The 17,483-nt window shown below is 39.9% G+C and overlaps 1 protein-coding gene across 6 annotated transcripts in view; it reads left to right on the plus strand.

The window, feature by feature from the left end:
* The window catches only part of LOC128693328 (uncharacterized), a 354,225-nt gene that overhangs the window by 162,894 nt on the left and 173,848 nt on the right, over nt 1–17,483 (plus strand). For 4 of the 6 annotated variants that reach the window (XM_070089438.1, XM_070089439.1, XM_070089440.1 and 1 more), the window contains exon 3: nt 2,975–3,074. The exons of the other annotated variants lie outside the window; for them this stretch is intronic. The gene's annotated coding sequence lies outside the window, so the exon portion shown is untranslated. The remainder of the gene's footprint in view (nt 1–2,974; nt 3,075–17,483) is intronic. 6 annotated transcript variants of the gene reach the window in all.

Below are 17,483 nucleotides of genomic sequence, written 5' to 3' on the forward strand. Positions count from 1 at the left end.
GTGCACGGTATGTTGCAAGACTGGGTGGTGCATTGTTGCAAGACTGGGTGGTGCACTATGTTGCAAGACTGGGTGGGTGCACGGTGTACTGTATGTTGCAAGACTGGGTGGGTGCACGGTGTACTGTATGTTGCAAGACTGGGTGGGTGCACGGTGTACTGTATGTTGCAAGACTGGGAGTTACACCATGCACTGTTGCAAGACTAGGAGTACCTCTCATAGTACTCTGAATGTTCTTCATGGAATCGAGAAGAAAGAGAGACGTGCGTTGTGCATGGAAAATACTCGAGGGTGGGTCAAATCCCTGCTCCATATACACTTCATAACAGAGACAGAAGGATCTGTAAAATAAACACTGAAGTACAAGGGAAAGGGAGAGAGGCACAAGGACAATCAGATAGCATTGTGTCAACATCCGTCCTCCAAGACACATCGCTCTTCTGGTGAATACAAGAAATATTTCCAGGATAAGGTAGAAGTGTTGAAGAGAACTCTGGAGAAAGTTCTACTGATGGCTGTAAGGCTGCTGGATGATTAGACGGTTTTACTAGGGAAACCTGGCATCAGGCCATCCTGAAAGACTAAAACAGTTCTCAAAACCAGTAATGTGTAGATACAGGGGGAAGCAATGTGGGCAAACTCCTCGTGTTGGTACAGTAGAAATAAGGTGCGAAAACCACTTTTGTTGTTACAGTTGGAACAAGGCGGGCCAGCTCCGTGTGCTACTACAGTGGGAGCAAAGTCCTGCAGACTAAGAGCAAGTTATACAGGGTTTAGCAGGAAGTGGGTGTATGGCTCTCCTCCTCTAAAAATGATAATTACTCCGAGACGAACCTATGTCAGCTGATGAATGGACACACATCTCTCCCATAACCACCTGTTTGCAAGTGCTCCTGTCCCCTCTGTGTAGCTTCTGTCGTGCCACTGTGTATCATATTTTGCTAGTGTACCCACGAATTAGGCCTTTCAGCTTTCGTTATGATTTTTATAATTACCGAGATGCCTGTAGGGACCTCGGGGACCTTTAAGGAGTGTCTTTTGATATTCCTAATTTAATGGAGTTTTTAATTGATGCTGGCCATTTTAGCTTTTTGTGATAGTATTATTTGTGTAAAGTATTTTTCTTTGCCTTCATTGTTTAGTTTATCTGTTTTTTTTATTGTGTTGTAAATGTTGTTTGAGGCTACGACCACTGAGTGATCTACGCGGTCAGTGTTTCGTAAATGTCACAGCTAATACTACAGCGGGAGGATGGTGGGCCAGCGTGTCTGAGACTACTGAGGTGCGGGGCTCTACTACTATCACAGCTTGACACTGTGAATGACATAACACAAGAAAGTGCAGTTTAATATCATAGTTCCCTAAAAGTTATTTTTAAAACGAAAAGAAATTAAATTAAATATTCAGGATAATGAACATTTTACGAATAAAATCGAATTGCTCCAATCGCGTGCCCGGTTAAACGGAAACGAGTACGGTTAAATATTTGCTAGGGCCAAGGAATATTCCGGGGAATGAGGATCCTTCAGTCGCGGATGTAAACAAATACAGCGCGCTGATTGTAAACAGACATGAAGGACCCCGACGGAAATAAGCCACATTCCTTGGCTTCTTGGGGTTACTCTGGAATTCTGGAGTGATAACCCTCGGGGGTTAAAAATCGAAAGAAAGCAGTCATTTTGCATTTGCCTTCCTCTGCTACTTGCAAGAATAAGTCACAGTACCGTGGCTGGACTAACCGACAAATAACCCACACTCAGAGATGAAACTTCAGGCAACGATGGACAAAAACGTCGTCCAGTGTTTCCTCTAAGTGTGAGTTATTTGTGAATCTGCTGCTTGTATGTAAACAAGTATGGCGGGTGTTTTAACCCTGCGCCAGGTTGGCTGCATCTCTTGTCAAAACAACTGTGGTTGGAGCAGTATAAGCCTGGGATTATTATTCAAGTGAATGCTACCCTTGAGGGACGTGCCTCTGCATTCGTATTCCGAGAGCACTTGAGCTGTGAGCAAGCGAGAGAGGGTATTGTAAGGGAGCCTCTGATTGGAGCCTGGAGGTGGTACGGTTAAGTGGGAATGTTGATAGGAGGGTTCCTGGGGTGGCTTGGCGAAGTTGGAGAGGGGGATAAATATGAGATGTAAGGCTGTAAGTGGAAAGAGAGAGAGAGAGAGAGAGAGAGAGAGAGAGAGAGAGAGAGAGAGAGAAAGCGAGCAAGAGCATAGCTGGAAAATATAGAGGTCGTATACTTCCCACATAGAATCAGTGAAACATTAAACTATTGGAAACGCTTCAAAGCACTTGGACTGCTTTTTGAAAACACACACACACACACACACACACACACACACACACACACACACACACACACACACACACACACACACACACACACACACACACACACACACACACACACGAGTCACAGGGATGTTAGGAAGTATTTCTTCAGCCATAAAGTAGTCAGGATGTGGAACAATGGAGAGTAATGTAGTGGAGGTAGGATCCATACATAGCTTTAAGAAGAGGTACCTGACTGGAGTCTACCTGGAGGGTATTCCGGGGATCAACGCCCCCGCGACCCGGTCCACGACCAGGTCTCCCGGTGCATCAGGACCTGATCAACCAGGCTGTTACTGCTGGCCGCACGTAGTCCAACATACGAACCACAGCCCGGCTGATCTGGTACCGACTTGAAGTATCTGTCCAGCTTTCTCTTGAAGGCAATCAAGGTCCTATTGGTAATTCCTCTTACGGCTGGTGGGAGGCTGTTGAACAGTCTTGGGCCCCGGACACTTATGGTGTTTTCTCTTAGTGTACCAGTGGCGTCCATACTTTTTGTTGGGGATATTTTGCACCGCCTACCCAGTCTTTTACTTTCGTATGCAGTGATTTCTGTGTGCAGATTCGGGACCATTCCTTTAAGGATTTTTCAAGTGTAGATTATGATACGTCTCTTTCTCGCCTGCGTTCCAGGTATGATAAAGTTCATGGAGCAGGGAGAGAGTGGACCTACTAGTGACCAGTGATGAGGCGTGGCCAGGAGCTATGAATCGACCCCTAGAACTACAGTTAGGTGAGTACACACACACACACACACACACACACACACACACATATATATATATATATATATATATATATATATATATGTCGTGCCGAATAGGCAGAACTTGCGATCTTGGCTTAAATAGCAACGCTCATCTTGCCATATAGGACAAGTGAAAATTTGTGTATGCAATAATTTCGTCAAATTTATTCTGAACCTAACGAAAAAAATATATTTCATTGTGTTTGTTTAGAATTAAATTATTGTAAACAAATCTAAAATATATTTAGTTGGGTTAGGCTAAAATAAATTGCTCTTGTTATAATAAGGTTAGGTAAGTTTTCTAAGATTCTTTTGGTGCAAAATTAAAAATTTTTACATTAACATTAATGAAAAAAATATATCTTTAAACATATAAGAGAAAATTTTAGAAAGGACTTAATTTTAAACGAGTTCTTGCTAATTGACCAGTTTTACATATTCGGCACGACATATATATATATATATATATATATATATATATATATATATATATATATATATATATATATATATATATATATATATATATATATATATATATATTAACAAGTCGGCCGTCTCCCACCGAGGCAGGGTGACCCAAAAAGAAAAAGAATCCCCAAAAAGAAAATACTTTCATCATTCAACACTTTCACCTCACTCACACATAATCACTGTTTTTGCAGAGGTGCTCAGAACACAACAGTTTAGAAACATATACGTATTAAGATTCACAACATATCCCTCCAAACTGCTAATATCCCAAACCCCTCCTTCAGAGTGCAGGCATTGTACTTCCTATTTCCAGGACTCAAGTCCGGCTATATAAAAATAACCGGTTTCCATGAATCCCTTCACTAAATATTACCCTGTTCACACTCCAACAGATCGTCAGGTCCCAAATACCATTCGTCTCCATTCACTCCTTTCTAACACGCTCACGCAAGCTTGCTGGAAGCCCAATCCCCTCGCCCACAAAACCTTCTTTACCCCCTCCCTCCAACCTTTTCCAGGACGACCCCTACCCCACCTTCCTTCCCCTACAGATTTATACTCTCTCCATGTCATTCTGCTTTGATCCATTCTCTCTAAATGACCAAACCACCTCAACAACCCCTCTTCAGCCCTCTGGCTAATACTTTTATTAACTCCACACCTTCTCCTAATTTCCACACTCCGAATTTTCTGCAAAATATTTACACCACACGTTGCCCTTAGACAGGACATCTCCACTGCCTCCACCCGCCTCCTCGCAGCTGCATTCACAACGTGGAAAGATACTTGAGGGCCTGGTCCCTAACGTTTCAAGTAGAGTGAAAAATATGGTAGAAAGTTAAATAAAGGCAGTGAAGAGCAAGTGTGGTATGAGTACAGTTATGAAACACTGCCAACATCCGTGGCTCAGGGCTCAACATATTTCCAGCAGGTATCAAAAATATTGCTAGAATGAAGATAGAAGTTTTCAAGAAAAGGTTGGACAATTTCTTTCTGCAATTGCCGAGTGAGTCGGCTATGTGGACCGGCGGGTCGCTAGCACGAACAGCCCGGTTCACAAGGCGGTCTTAACAGGCTGAGTAAAACACGAGAAAGTGGGTATGGGTTGTGTGGTTGTGTATCGGAGGCAATGGACGTGGGATCAAGGACTGATCGAAACGTCTAAGGACAAAAAGGCACATTACCGTGACTGAAACAATAGGCAAATAACCCCCACATAGGAAAGAAAAGCTTATGACGACGTTTCGGTCCAACTTGGAATACTCATAAGTCTTAATTTTCTCTAAATTCTTGGTTCGTTGTTTCGATCTAGCCAAGACTGTATTCTTCGCTGCGATATGCGAGGCACGAAGTCTGTTGAATGTTTTGCACTCTGGCAAGATTGCTGGTGTTTTCTGTGTGTAATAAACATGATAGATAACAGATAAATCTTACACATGTCCACCTACATTCATTACATACTTAAATTTACTTTCACGCGTTTCTTATAGTTTCTATTTCACTAATATTTAATTTCCGATTTAGGAGGCTTGGTGTGAACCGGGCCTCGAGGACCATGATCCCCGAAGTGATTAACATGAGGCTGAACCACGGCCAATGATGGGCCAGGTTCTAACATCAGAGGCTTGTTAACAGATGAAGCTGAACCACTACCAGTGGAGTGTCCGGGTTCTAATATCAGTGGGAGCGAACACATTCAAATGCACCATCCTCACTCACAGATTAAATCTAGTGATATTTCAGTCGCTGCTCGATGCAAAAATTGTATCCCCGTATTTCATAACCCCAGTCTCCAGCGCCTCACTGCACGCGATTGACATTGTTCAGCGTAAGTTGTTATTGTAGTTAAATATAGCTTTGAAGATTTGAAGGGAATCAAGCGGCATTAACAAGTCATCATAAAGAAACTAATGCAGAGTAAAAAGGGTAAATTGGAATATTGTACAGGATAAATTAATTCAAACCTTTCAGAGAGACAAAAAAAAAATCAGTATCATAAAATATCTCAGTAGCCACTCAGAAATTGCATGATTCAGTCATCAGCTTAGAAGGTTTGAAGTTGATCAGATGCAACATTCAGAAATTATCAAAGGAAAAGAAGTATTTTTTTTTTCCGGTTTGTAAAAAATGAGCAAATTGGGGCCTATACAGGCCAAAATTAATCCAGGTAATATTGGCCAGCTTTTAAGAAAGTAAATACAGTAAGAAAGTTGTATGTGAGCTTAGTGTATATAACATGCAAAGTTTTAACAATGGTTTTGAGAGCACATATGTTATAGACACAAGAAAAATATTAAGTTGACTTAACCTAGGATAACACCAAATAAGAGTAAACACTACGACTTATTTCTGATGAGACGAAACATTCTCCAGTTATTTTACAGAACAATTTGATTAATAAAATTGACAAATGATAACTTGCACAGCCTAACACCAAGAAGTTGTTTCCTTTGGGGAAGACACATCGAAACTGAAAGTTTTAAGGTGACCAGAAGATGCGTTTTCCTGTTACTCTACAGAATCCAACAAAATTTGTGCCTACACAGCCTAAACCCATGAAACCTTCCATCTGTTTTATACACTGCATCTACCATTAATGATTGATGCCGCTCACAATTGTCAAAATTTAATCATAGGAAAGCGCTAAACTCGTAGGGGTCATATAACGCTGTGGAATGGGGGCAGGATTTATATTCCATCCAAACAAGGGGAAGATAAGTCCAGTTCCTTGGATCAAGAGCCCCCACCAGCATATAAGCAAAATAATGCAATAAGATAAAATAATACTATACCATTTCGAGATTAAAAAGTGGCAAAATGACATCTACACACTCCATTAAATATACCAACCTTCTGCCTAGTGATAAACACCAGTGTTGAAATATTGAAGCCGGTCAGAGGAGACTGTCTCCACCTACCACACGGAAACAAAATTTGGGAATGGCCTTTGTATTATTGTGCATAGGGCACCCGCGCATGCAAATAGTTACATGAATCTTTCCCGAGATACATTACACAGGTGTTGAAAATTTGAAGCCGATCGACTAAGGCGTTCTAGAGGAATGAGCAAAAATTTGTGAGAAAGCAAACGAAAATGTTGCTGAGAATGTTCGAAAATAGGAAAATCTCTCCTCGTTCAACTTTAAAATACCATAAAACTGCGGATATTTTTTCGGTTTACTTTTCTCATTCACATTCTATTTAAAATTTCCTACAAGCCTGTAAGAAAAATATTTGATAATGATTATTTTAAAAAAATCCAGTTTGATAAAATTGGCAAATTTGCATACAGCCCAAAATTAAAAAAAAAAAAAGTTCCTGTTGAGATATACCAGCTTTAAGGTTTGAAGCCAATCAAAAGAACCATTTTCCAGAAATTAATCTGATTCCATCGATTCCAAGATTAACAGTTTCAGTAAAATTTCAGATTTACACCTCTAAATTTGTGGAGTATCATCCATATAGAGAACATCAATAATATTTTGAAACCAGTCGGAGAAATTCTTCTTTAGTTATTGAATAAAAACTGAATAAATCACTATTTAATGAAATTGACAAATTGGGAATTATGTAATGGCAGCGTGAGCCTTGTGCTCAGGAAATCACACCAGTGATGAAAATTTGAAGCCGATCTGGAGAGTCGTTCTCCAGTTGTGGCAAAGATTCCAACGCTTCCAAGTTTTTTTTTTTAAACTATATTACTACAACAAATTTGCCTGTGTGCAAACGAAACTTAATAGGTACTATCCTGACCCTAAGATGTATCAGCCATTAAATATTAAATCCGTTCACAAGAGGTGAACCGAAAATTGTTTAACGTGATTTAACGGGACTGAAAATTTCACACTAACACAAAATAGTCAAATCTGCATCCATACATCTGAATTTTTCTCTCCGCCATTGTTGAATATTTTGGCACCTGTTTTGAACGTTCGAAGCTCCGCCACTGAGGATTTTGGAAGTTATTTCAGCGATTCCAGGATTCTGGGAATAAATTCAGCAACTTTGGTCATAGGGCACAAGAACATGCCAATTGTTCTAGGAATTTGGTCATCATTACTGTACACTAGTGTATTGAAAATTAGAAGCCAGTTGGATGAGGCGTTCTCGGGTAATGATTATCATAATAAAAAATAAGCGCTAAACCCACTAGGGCCGTACAACGCTGCTCTCGGATAATGAGTGAAATAAAATCGAAAAGTTGGAAAACAAAGTAACCTCTTAATTAAAGGCAGTGGCGTGCAGAGGTCTGGTGATGCCTAGGGCTAACTCCTTGATTGTATGCCTCAAAGACTCGAGTATAAGGCCTAGTACTGAGAAATATTATGAGAATGGGAGATATTTTGAATATGTAAACACAGATGAAACATGAAATACACTTTATTCGATTTAAATATAAATCAACCAAATTTATCAAGTTCTTTTCCCCAAATGATCCCTCCTGCCAGAAAACACTTGAACTACTTCACTTTTTACATCAGCTGTGAGAAATTCTTTTTCATTACTTACTAAAGCCAGGTTGGTCAGTCGCTCCTGTGACATTCAAGACCTCAGTTACGTTTTTATTAATTTCAGTTTTGACAATGACCTTTCACAACTTGGGACTGAAAATGCGATTGTAAGCAGTAATGTGTATGAAACACACAGCATCGGAAAGACATCCCTCCCATACTACAGTAAAGACTCCAGAGCATCTTTACCATCAGGGGGAATTCTATTCCCTCCAGCTCGAAGGAACATCACAAAATCAATTTCGTCATATAACTGAATGGCTGCAACATCATTATCATAATGTGCAAAGTCTGAACATTCCTCTTTTAATTTCTCTCTTTCTTGTTCATCTTCCTTTTAATTTCTCTCTTTCTTGTTCATCTGAGTCCTTGAAGACGGACACTGCGGTCTTCAATTTCCGTTTAATCGGTTCCCAATCTCTATCCATTTCTTCTTGTGCCGTCAGTCCACTATCTTTTGCTGACTGTCCAGGCATTATTCTTCTTCTCCTTGTTCGTGCAATTGGTATTCCCCACTTTTCACAATATTCATTAGCCAAATGTATTGCATTGTGGATAATTTCGTCTTTCTTCAAATTCAAGATACGAATAAGTTCTTTCAGATCACAAGAAGCTTCGTGGAACCCCATTTTCGGATTCTGCAAACGTTTTGAGACTCCACTAATGATAAAACTATGTGAGAGCACCATTTTCTGTGGACAGAAAGAGTACACCATGTTAAAGGAATAAAGGGCTAACCACTGCCTCTGTAGTGCGGTGTGCCTCCAAAAATTGATTTATCACCGCTGAAATTTCAAAATCACTATCTTATTTCCCTCTCTAATTGGATGTCCCACCTCCCATTTGGAAGCCCGGGGCCACCGCCCCTTCGGCCTCCCTCTGCACGCCACTGATTACAGGTACTCCTTTGGGAACACCTAATAATTTTTGATTCATTAAATATATTTATTTTGTATTTAAGCTCAAAACACACAAAAATAGTTTTATAAGTATATTTTGTACTTGAAGTCAAAATAATACATTTCTGTATTATTTTGACTTCAATTATGTATGAAGCAACTACAGCAGCCTCTTCGTCTAGGATTCATTCTAGCTAAGTATCGTAGTTCTAATCTACCTTAGCAGTCAACTTTTTTTTTCGGTGGAGAACGAAGATAACCAGAACAGTCCGTTCTCGACCATCGTAGAACGCAGGGAGGACTTTGTTTCAATTGACTAAAGCATTGTTCCGAAACTGCGCTAGTTTTTTTTTTTTTCTGAAAAATGTGGTAGTGTCGATAGGTTATGATAGATGGAACACATGTTGTTGATATCATGAATTTAGTACACTTGATGAGAGTGAGTTTCTCGACACTTGAATTTGTCTTATTGCTATTGCTCATTATATCTTTACATATGAGTCTTTAAATGAAAGAAACGCACGATTTCTGTTTGACTGTCTATGACGTCAATAGCACATGGCTGTCTAAAATTCTAATTTGTTTACAATATCTGCGTTGTCAATATGTTTTGGCTTCTTTTAACAACAAAATTTGAAAGCCACATTTTTTTAAAAGGCTCGAATCTTTTACTCGTGCTAAGTAGTATGATTCAACTATGAATTTCTTCCTGTCGTCAAATATTTCTTCATCTTCTGCAATTTCCTCGTGGAATCTTTTTCTCATGCGTTCTCTGTGCTGCTGCATTGCGTAGAAATATCACATTTTCGAGCTAGTTCATTGTTACATTCCCAATACGTTTACATTCATGTTCAAATTAATTTTCATGTTTTTCATATTTTCGAAAAGCTGAATCAGCTCTAGGCTACTTTTCTGTAAATTTGCGAATAAACTGAAAACCTTCCTTGTCACTGTATTCCAGAATATAAGAATAACTAAGAATTCGTAAAGAACAAAAAGGCACACTACCGTGACTGGAACATTGCACAAATAACCCGGACATATGAGAGAGAACCCATCCTTAGCGAGCGTGTAGGGGCGAGATTCTTTGTTTATCACACCATCCACAATTCTTCACAGAACCGTTACGAGTGCTGGCAAATTCTGCGTGTCGGCCTCTGCTGCTGACTTCCTGGACGCTCATATAGTGTTAAAATATTATTTTACAGAGAATGCGAAAGGTCTGATATGATTGCATTTAAAAAAATAATGACGACTAATAGTTAAATCTATCATAAAAAAAGTATGAAATTGGCGTATACATGTATTTATGTTGTGATAAAGCTAAGTCTATTTCAAGAGAGTTCCAGCCATGGTATTGTGGGTTATCTGTGAATTATTCCAGCAATGGTATTCTGGGTTATTATGAATTGTTCCATCCGTGGTATTTGTAACTTATAGTGCCAGTAACCGCCTACAAACCTTCCAGAATGACCTGGTATTTCTTATCCATCTGTGACCGTCATCAAACATTGCTTAAATTAAGTGACTTTATCTAATAAAAAAATGGATCTGTGAACGAGGATTTTTTTGTTGTTGTTTCGATTAAATATTTGTGACGATTATTTAGTAGTGAAAATTGAAAAGTATGTTTAGCGAATGACGTAAATTGTGATAAAAAAAAGGGGCATTTTTTCCGCATTTTTGTTACAAATGGCTTTATGTGCATTATGGCAATCTATTTCCCTAAGCTTTTATCCAATATTGGAAAGGACCATGTTGGATTTTCCGCCAGGATTACTCTCCCTGTTGCCACTCTCCTCTTTTTACCCTTCTCTTACCCTTTGTTTATCTTCCCTTTACATTCTCCTATATCGTATATCTCCTCTTTCCCCTTCCTTCCTCTCTCTCTCTCTCTCTCTCTCTCTCTCTCTCTCTCTCTCTCTCTCTCTCTCTCTCTCTCTCTCTCTCTCTCTCTCTCTCTCTCTCTCTTTCTCTCTCTCTCTTTCTTTCTCTCTCTTTCTCTCTCCCTCCCTCCCTCCCATCCTCCCCCTCTGTCCCCATACTCCTCTCTGCCCTTCCTCCCACTCTCTCCCCTTCCACCCTCTTTCTCCCTTTCCACCCTCTTTCTTTCTTCCCTTCCTCTCTTCCCTCCCTTCGTTCCTTTTCCCCTTATTGGTTCTTTCTTTTAAGATCTTTTCCTTTTCTCCACCTCTCACCCTCTCTTATCTCTATATTGTAACTATCACAACATGAGATGTTCCTCCTCCTTTCGCCCTGTCCTCACTCCTAGCTAACTCCCTTGTTTTTTATCACCGTTCACCCTCCTCTCTTCTCTCCCTCTAATCTTCTCCCTCCATCTACGATGCTAAGAGTCATATATTATATTTTAATCATCCCCTCTTTCCCCGCGATGCTGGATCATGTTGACGTGGTGGTGGTGTACCTGAAGTATACCTGGAGAGGGTTTCGGGGGTTAGCACCCCTTTGGCTCGGTCTAAGACTTGGCCTCGTTGTGGTTGAGTATGTTTGTACGTTTGTTATGCCTTGAGTTTCAACAAAATTAGATAAGAGAAAAAATAACCCCACCAATCACGGAAAGATATCTGGTTCTTAGTGAGGCGAGCACTCTGTGGGAAGATTGTCACCTCTCATGAAGAACACGTCACTAGCTCCCCAGGAGGGGTTAGTGACGTATTTTTCATGATGGGTGACAATTATCCCACAGGGTGCTTTCCTCACTAAGAACCCGGCACCTCTTTCTTCGTGATTGGTGGGGCTATTTTTTTCTCTCGTCTAATTTTATTGAAACTTACGGTGACACGAAACTAATAGTGGAAAGTACAGTAATTTTGCTTGTTTTGTTGGTAATATGTACGTACTCCCTGTGTGTTAGCCCCTATGTGGGCGCCTCTATCAGTTACTCTGAAGTCACGTGACACCAGAAGTACATATTACTGACAATTTTGTGTTATTTGGCTTTGTAATACTAGAATAAATTGGTCACGCAAGTAGCAAGTTGATAATATAATGATAGTGTAAGTGTGATAATGTTAAAAACTGTGTATGCTAAATACATTTAATTGCCAAACAGTTCTGCTTTATAAATACAACAAAGGCTGCTATTTTGGTTTCACTCTGTAGCAGGCCTCTCTCACAGGAACGTCATGAATCACGTGCAGTTATGTTCTTGGGAAGTGCTAGGCCTGGTAGGCTCTGCAGATTAGCAAAGAGTTATTCATCCTTTAACTGGACGCGGGTGTCTGGGGACCCTTCAGCACTATTTATCACTCTGAGACTGTTCTTTGTAGACTGAGGCTCAGGTCCAACACAACACCCGTAGTTACTGGTGCTCCTGGTCCCTCCCGTCCACCTCCGTGTGTGACTGGTGGCGACAAACTGACTGCACATTTTATCTTGCTTGGCGGCTGCTGCTACTGCTAATTCTCCTTCTGATTCTTGTAATTCTTCTTATTCTAATTCTTTTTATTCTTGTAATTTTTCTTATTCTAATTCTAATTCTTCTAATTCTTCCTATTCTAATTCTTTTTATTCTTGTAATTTTTCTTATTCTAATTCTAATTCTTCTAATTCTTCTTATTCGTCTAATTCTTCTTATTCTTTTATCTTGCGTTGTGGTTTTCATAACTAAGGGTCACCTGTAGGAACTTCAAGCAACTTCAACACTTTTTGACATTACTAATAGCCTTTTTTTGTTTTCGTGGTTTTTTTTTTATTTTGGGTGTTTCTGGGTTTTATATTTATTGTTTTATTGTCAGGAGCACTTGAGTTATCTACCGAATCTTCAAATCTAAAACTTCCTTCCAGCCACAATCCTGGGAAGGTTTGTGCCGCTTGCTAACTGTAATGCAAACATAGTTTTTATGAAGCCTCCCAGGAAAGACTAAAATGCAGTGACACAGCTAGCGTTTGTCGACTGTTTACATTTCCATCCCAAAGAGTTACCAGAAAACTGCTGGGGGTCACCGCCTCCGCGGCCCAGTGCCGGACTAGACCTCCGTGTTGATGGCCTGATCTACCAGGCTGTTGGAGCTTACTGCACGGAGTTCAGTGTAGGCACTAGAGCCTGACTGACCAGGAACTAACTTGAACTAATCTATTTCCGTCTTAAAGACAGCTGTAAGTCTGTTGATTTTTCCGTGTGTGTGAAAGGCAATTAGAGTTATTGTGCACTGTCTGCCGAGTCTCTTCCTCTTGTAAAGAGGAACTTAGGAAGAAGTCCTTCAGAAATTTTCAGGTGTAAATTATGTGTTTTTCTCGCTTAGAATTAATAATTAATAATAATAATAATTATTATTATTATTTTTACAAGTACGTGATACAACTAGTTCAGACCTAGCTGACATCAGTTACATACTATATAGAAAGCCATTTGTTTTGTAGAGCATTTCGAGAAAATTAGGTTAATTTTATCCCTAGGATGCGACCCACACCAGTCGACTAACACCCAGATACCTATTTTACTGCTTAGTGAACAGGGAGAGCAGGTGTCTTTAGGAAACACGCCCCCATTGTTTCCACCCGTAATTCGAGGGAGTACAGTCAAGGTACTTAGTCTCAATAATTTAAGTTCTTGACTGAGTTTATACTGGCTGTGAAAAGTCTTTCTACATTCTCCAGGTCTACGATTTTTCCTGACTTGAAAGAGGCTGATAGCGTTTGTTTAGAGGGAAGCGACTTTGAGTATCACCATCAGCTTGTCACCTCTTGTTTTGAAGCTTATGGTTATCCAACCTATCAGTCACTTGTCGCATGTGATAGCAACACTGCCGTCAGACTTGACCCTAACATCCGATATTATCTCTGCTTAAGCATTCACACCCCTCCGCTCTATTATATTCCCTTTCAGCTTTTTCTTTACCTATCTGGAGGGTGTTCCGGGGGTCAACGCCCCCGCGGCCCGGTCCCTGACCAGGCATCGCGATCACCAAGGCTGTTACTGCTGGCCGCACGCAGTCCAACAGGTGAACCACAGCCCGTCTAGTCAGGTACTGACTCGAGATATCTGTCCAGCTCCCTCTTGAAGACAGCTACGTAACGACCGCGGAAAGTAGCCTAACAGTTCACTGCCGATGTATATAATTTTGTTAAAAACAAATGTTCTCCCAAACACCTTCATTTTTTCCCTCTCCAGCCCTTCGCTCCCCTCTCCTTTCCTGCCCTACCCTCTCCTTCCTGCCTTTCCCTCTCCTGCCCTCTCCTTCCCTGCCTTTCCCTCTCCTGTCCTACCCAACATCACCGGAACCCGTGAAAATTACCCTGCTTTTATTTACCATTTTCACCATCGGTGTCAGAAGGGAACTTGGAGTACCCGGTATAAAAAGTATTACTTTATGGCTCCACAAGCGGGAATTTCGACCATAAAGACGCTGCGATTTAAGATCTCTATCCTTGCGAGCAAAGTGTGGTTGGGAGCGGGCACTCTGCCTTCTCCTCGTGCATAGGAAATGAAGTAAGACAGTGAGAGAGATTGTGGCAGGGACTGTCTGTAGCCTGCTAACTGTGCTGCTGCTGCTGCTGCTGCTGCTGGTGGTGGTTGTTGATGATGGCTGGTGGTGGTGGTGATTATTGTAGAGGGCGGCTGGTGGTGGTGGTTGTTGTAGATGATTGCTGGTTGTGGTGGTGGTGTCATGGTGGATGGTGGTATGGTTGTAGATGATGATTGGTGGTAATGTGGTGGTGGTGGTTGGTGATGGTGTAGTGTTGTGGTGGTGTTGTGTTTGTGGGTTATTCTGTGAGTAGACGTTTAAATATAACGGCTGTTCTGTGATATTTAATATTCACGAGGTAGAGCCTGAAGCCAGTGGAAGGTCTTTGTCATAATGCCACAAGCTTCATAGAACAGGTCATTTGACGTGAGGCACCTCTTGCCAGAAATGTTCCCCATTTCTCTTGAAGCACCGCCAGTGATGGGTGTTAGTGGTATGGGGATAGGGGTGGGGAGTTATGAGGATTGAACAGTGATAGAGGGTGTGTGGAGATCTGTGGTGGTATTAGTGGATGGTATTATTACTAAGGTGGTGGTAGTGAAGTTTATATGGGCAGAGATCATTTACCCCCCGCACAAAGCTGATAAAACGTTTAAATTACTAGAAACGCCTTGGTCCATGAGTACGCTAAGAGACAACATTAAGTGTCAGGGGCCCAAGACTGTTCAGCTGCTTCCCAGCATACGTAAGGGGGGATTACCAATAGACCCTTGGCTGTCTTCAAGAGGGAGCTGGGCAGATACCTAACCAGCCGGGCTGTGGTTCGTACGTCGGTTTGCGTGCGGCTAGCAGTAACGGCCTGGTTGATAAAGCCCTGATCCACTGAGAGGCCTTGTCATAGACTGGCTGATACATGATAATATATGCCTGGAAAATACTTGAGGGTCTTGTCCCAAATCTGCACATTGCCACAGCAGTATACTTTAGTGAGATATGGGAGGAAGTGCAAAATAAACCCAGTGAAAAGCAGTGGCGCCCTGGACACAATTAGGAAACATTGCATCAACATCCGTGGAACCTGACTATTCAGCATCTTAATGGAAGATATCAGAAACACTGCTGGGACAAGTATTTTCACCAGGTACCAGATCAGCCAGGCTGTGATGGATATGTGGGGCGGCAGGCCCCAGCAGCAACAGCCTGGTTGACCAAGCAAGTGCCAGAGACGAGCCTGACCCATGGCCAAGCTTCGGTAGTAAAAATTCTTGAAACTCATGAAAGGTATATCAGAGGGTAGGAACAGTGATGGTGTTGGTGGGGGGAGAGAACCTTAACCTAACCTTGTAAAACCATGTGTAAAGAGTGAGAGAGAGAGAGAGAGAGAGAGAGAGAGAGAGAGAGAGAGAGAGAGAGAGAGAGAGAGAGAGAGAGAGAGAGAGAGAGAAAAGGGGGAGGGGAAGGAGAGGAAGAGAGAAGGGAAAGGATAACTTAGATTGATTTACATCATCTTGCCTAGAACCAGATAAGCCTGGACTAAGGCCGGGTTATGGCCGTAGGAAAACTCTCGAAATCCTTCTAAGATATATGGTTTTACCCTGTGCCTAGTTCATTCAGGTTATATTGCAGAAAAAAAGACGAGACATTTCGCTGGTGAGACCATGGAAAGTGCTGTTGATAGTGACGCTTCGCACGACCAGACTAACATGATTATAAGAATGATAATAGTGTATATAACACACTGTATATAACACACACTGTATATATATACACGGTGTATAACACACACTATATATACACTATATAACACACACTATATATACACTGTATATAACACACACTATATATACACTGTATATAACACACACTATATATCATGCACTGTATGTAGCACACTGTATATCATACACTATCGTACATTGTATATATCATAAACATTGTATATATATATATATATATATATATATATATATATATATTATATATAAATAATATATATATATATATATATATATATATATATATATATATATATATATATATATATATATATATATATATATATATATATATATATGTCGTGCCGAATATGTAAAACTGGTCAATTAGCAAGAACTCATTTAAAATTAAGTCCTTTCTAAAATTTTCTCTTATACGTTTAAAGATATATTTTTTTCATTAATGTTAATGTAAAAATTTATAATTTTTCTCCAAAAGAATCTTAGAAAACTTACCTAACCTTATTATAACAAGCGCAATTTATTTTAGCCTAACCCAACTAAATATATTTTAGATTTGTTTACAATAATTTAATACTAAACAAACACAGTGAAATATATTTTTTTCGTTAGGTTCAGAATGATTTTGGCGAAATTATTGCATACACAAATTTTCACTTGTCCTATATGGCAAGATGAGCGTTGCTATTTAAGCCAAGATCGCAAGTTCTGCCTATTCGGCACGACATATATATATATATATATATATATATATATATATATATATATATATATATATATATATATATAATTATATATATATATATATATAATATATATATATATATATATATATATATATATATATATATATATATATATATATATATATATATATATATATATATATATATGCAAAACAACCACTGTGAAAGAATAGAGAAATTCCAAGCGCTTTCGTGACTACTCACATTATCAAGGAACTATGAAAGTAAAGCATCCAAGGAAGGTATATAAGGTGTCTGGCCAACACCTCACTATCAGATCCCACAACAGTTAAACACCTGACGCGCACCAGCCCAACTGGACAGGTCCTTCGCACAACCCACCAACAAGCTATTCTACCCAAGAAAATTTTAAAAATTATTATTTGTCCAGTGTATTATTAAATTCTTCCCAAATTCTATTAGTTATAAATGGATCTAATTTATATAAACCAAAGGAAATATTCATATTATTGTCAAAACTGCTTTTTATGAAACAAGATTCAATTATATTCCTGTCGACCATGGACTTGCTTGATACTACTTTCTCAACTTTTTGAAAATCAATTGGATGGTTAAAATCTCTTACATGAATAAATAGA

This window comes from Cherax quadricarinatus, chromosome 28, assembly GCF_038502225.1.
Source record: "Cherax quadricarinatus isolate ZL_2023a chromosome 28, ASM3850222v1, whole genome shotgun sequence".
NCBI lineage: Eukaryota > Metazoa > Arthropoda > Malacostraca > Decapoda > Parastacidae > Cherax > Cherax quadricarinatus.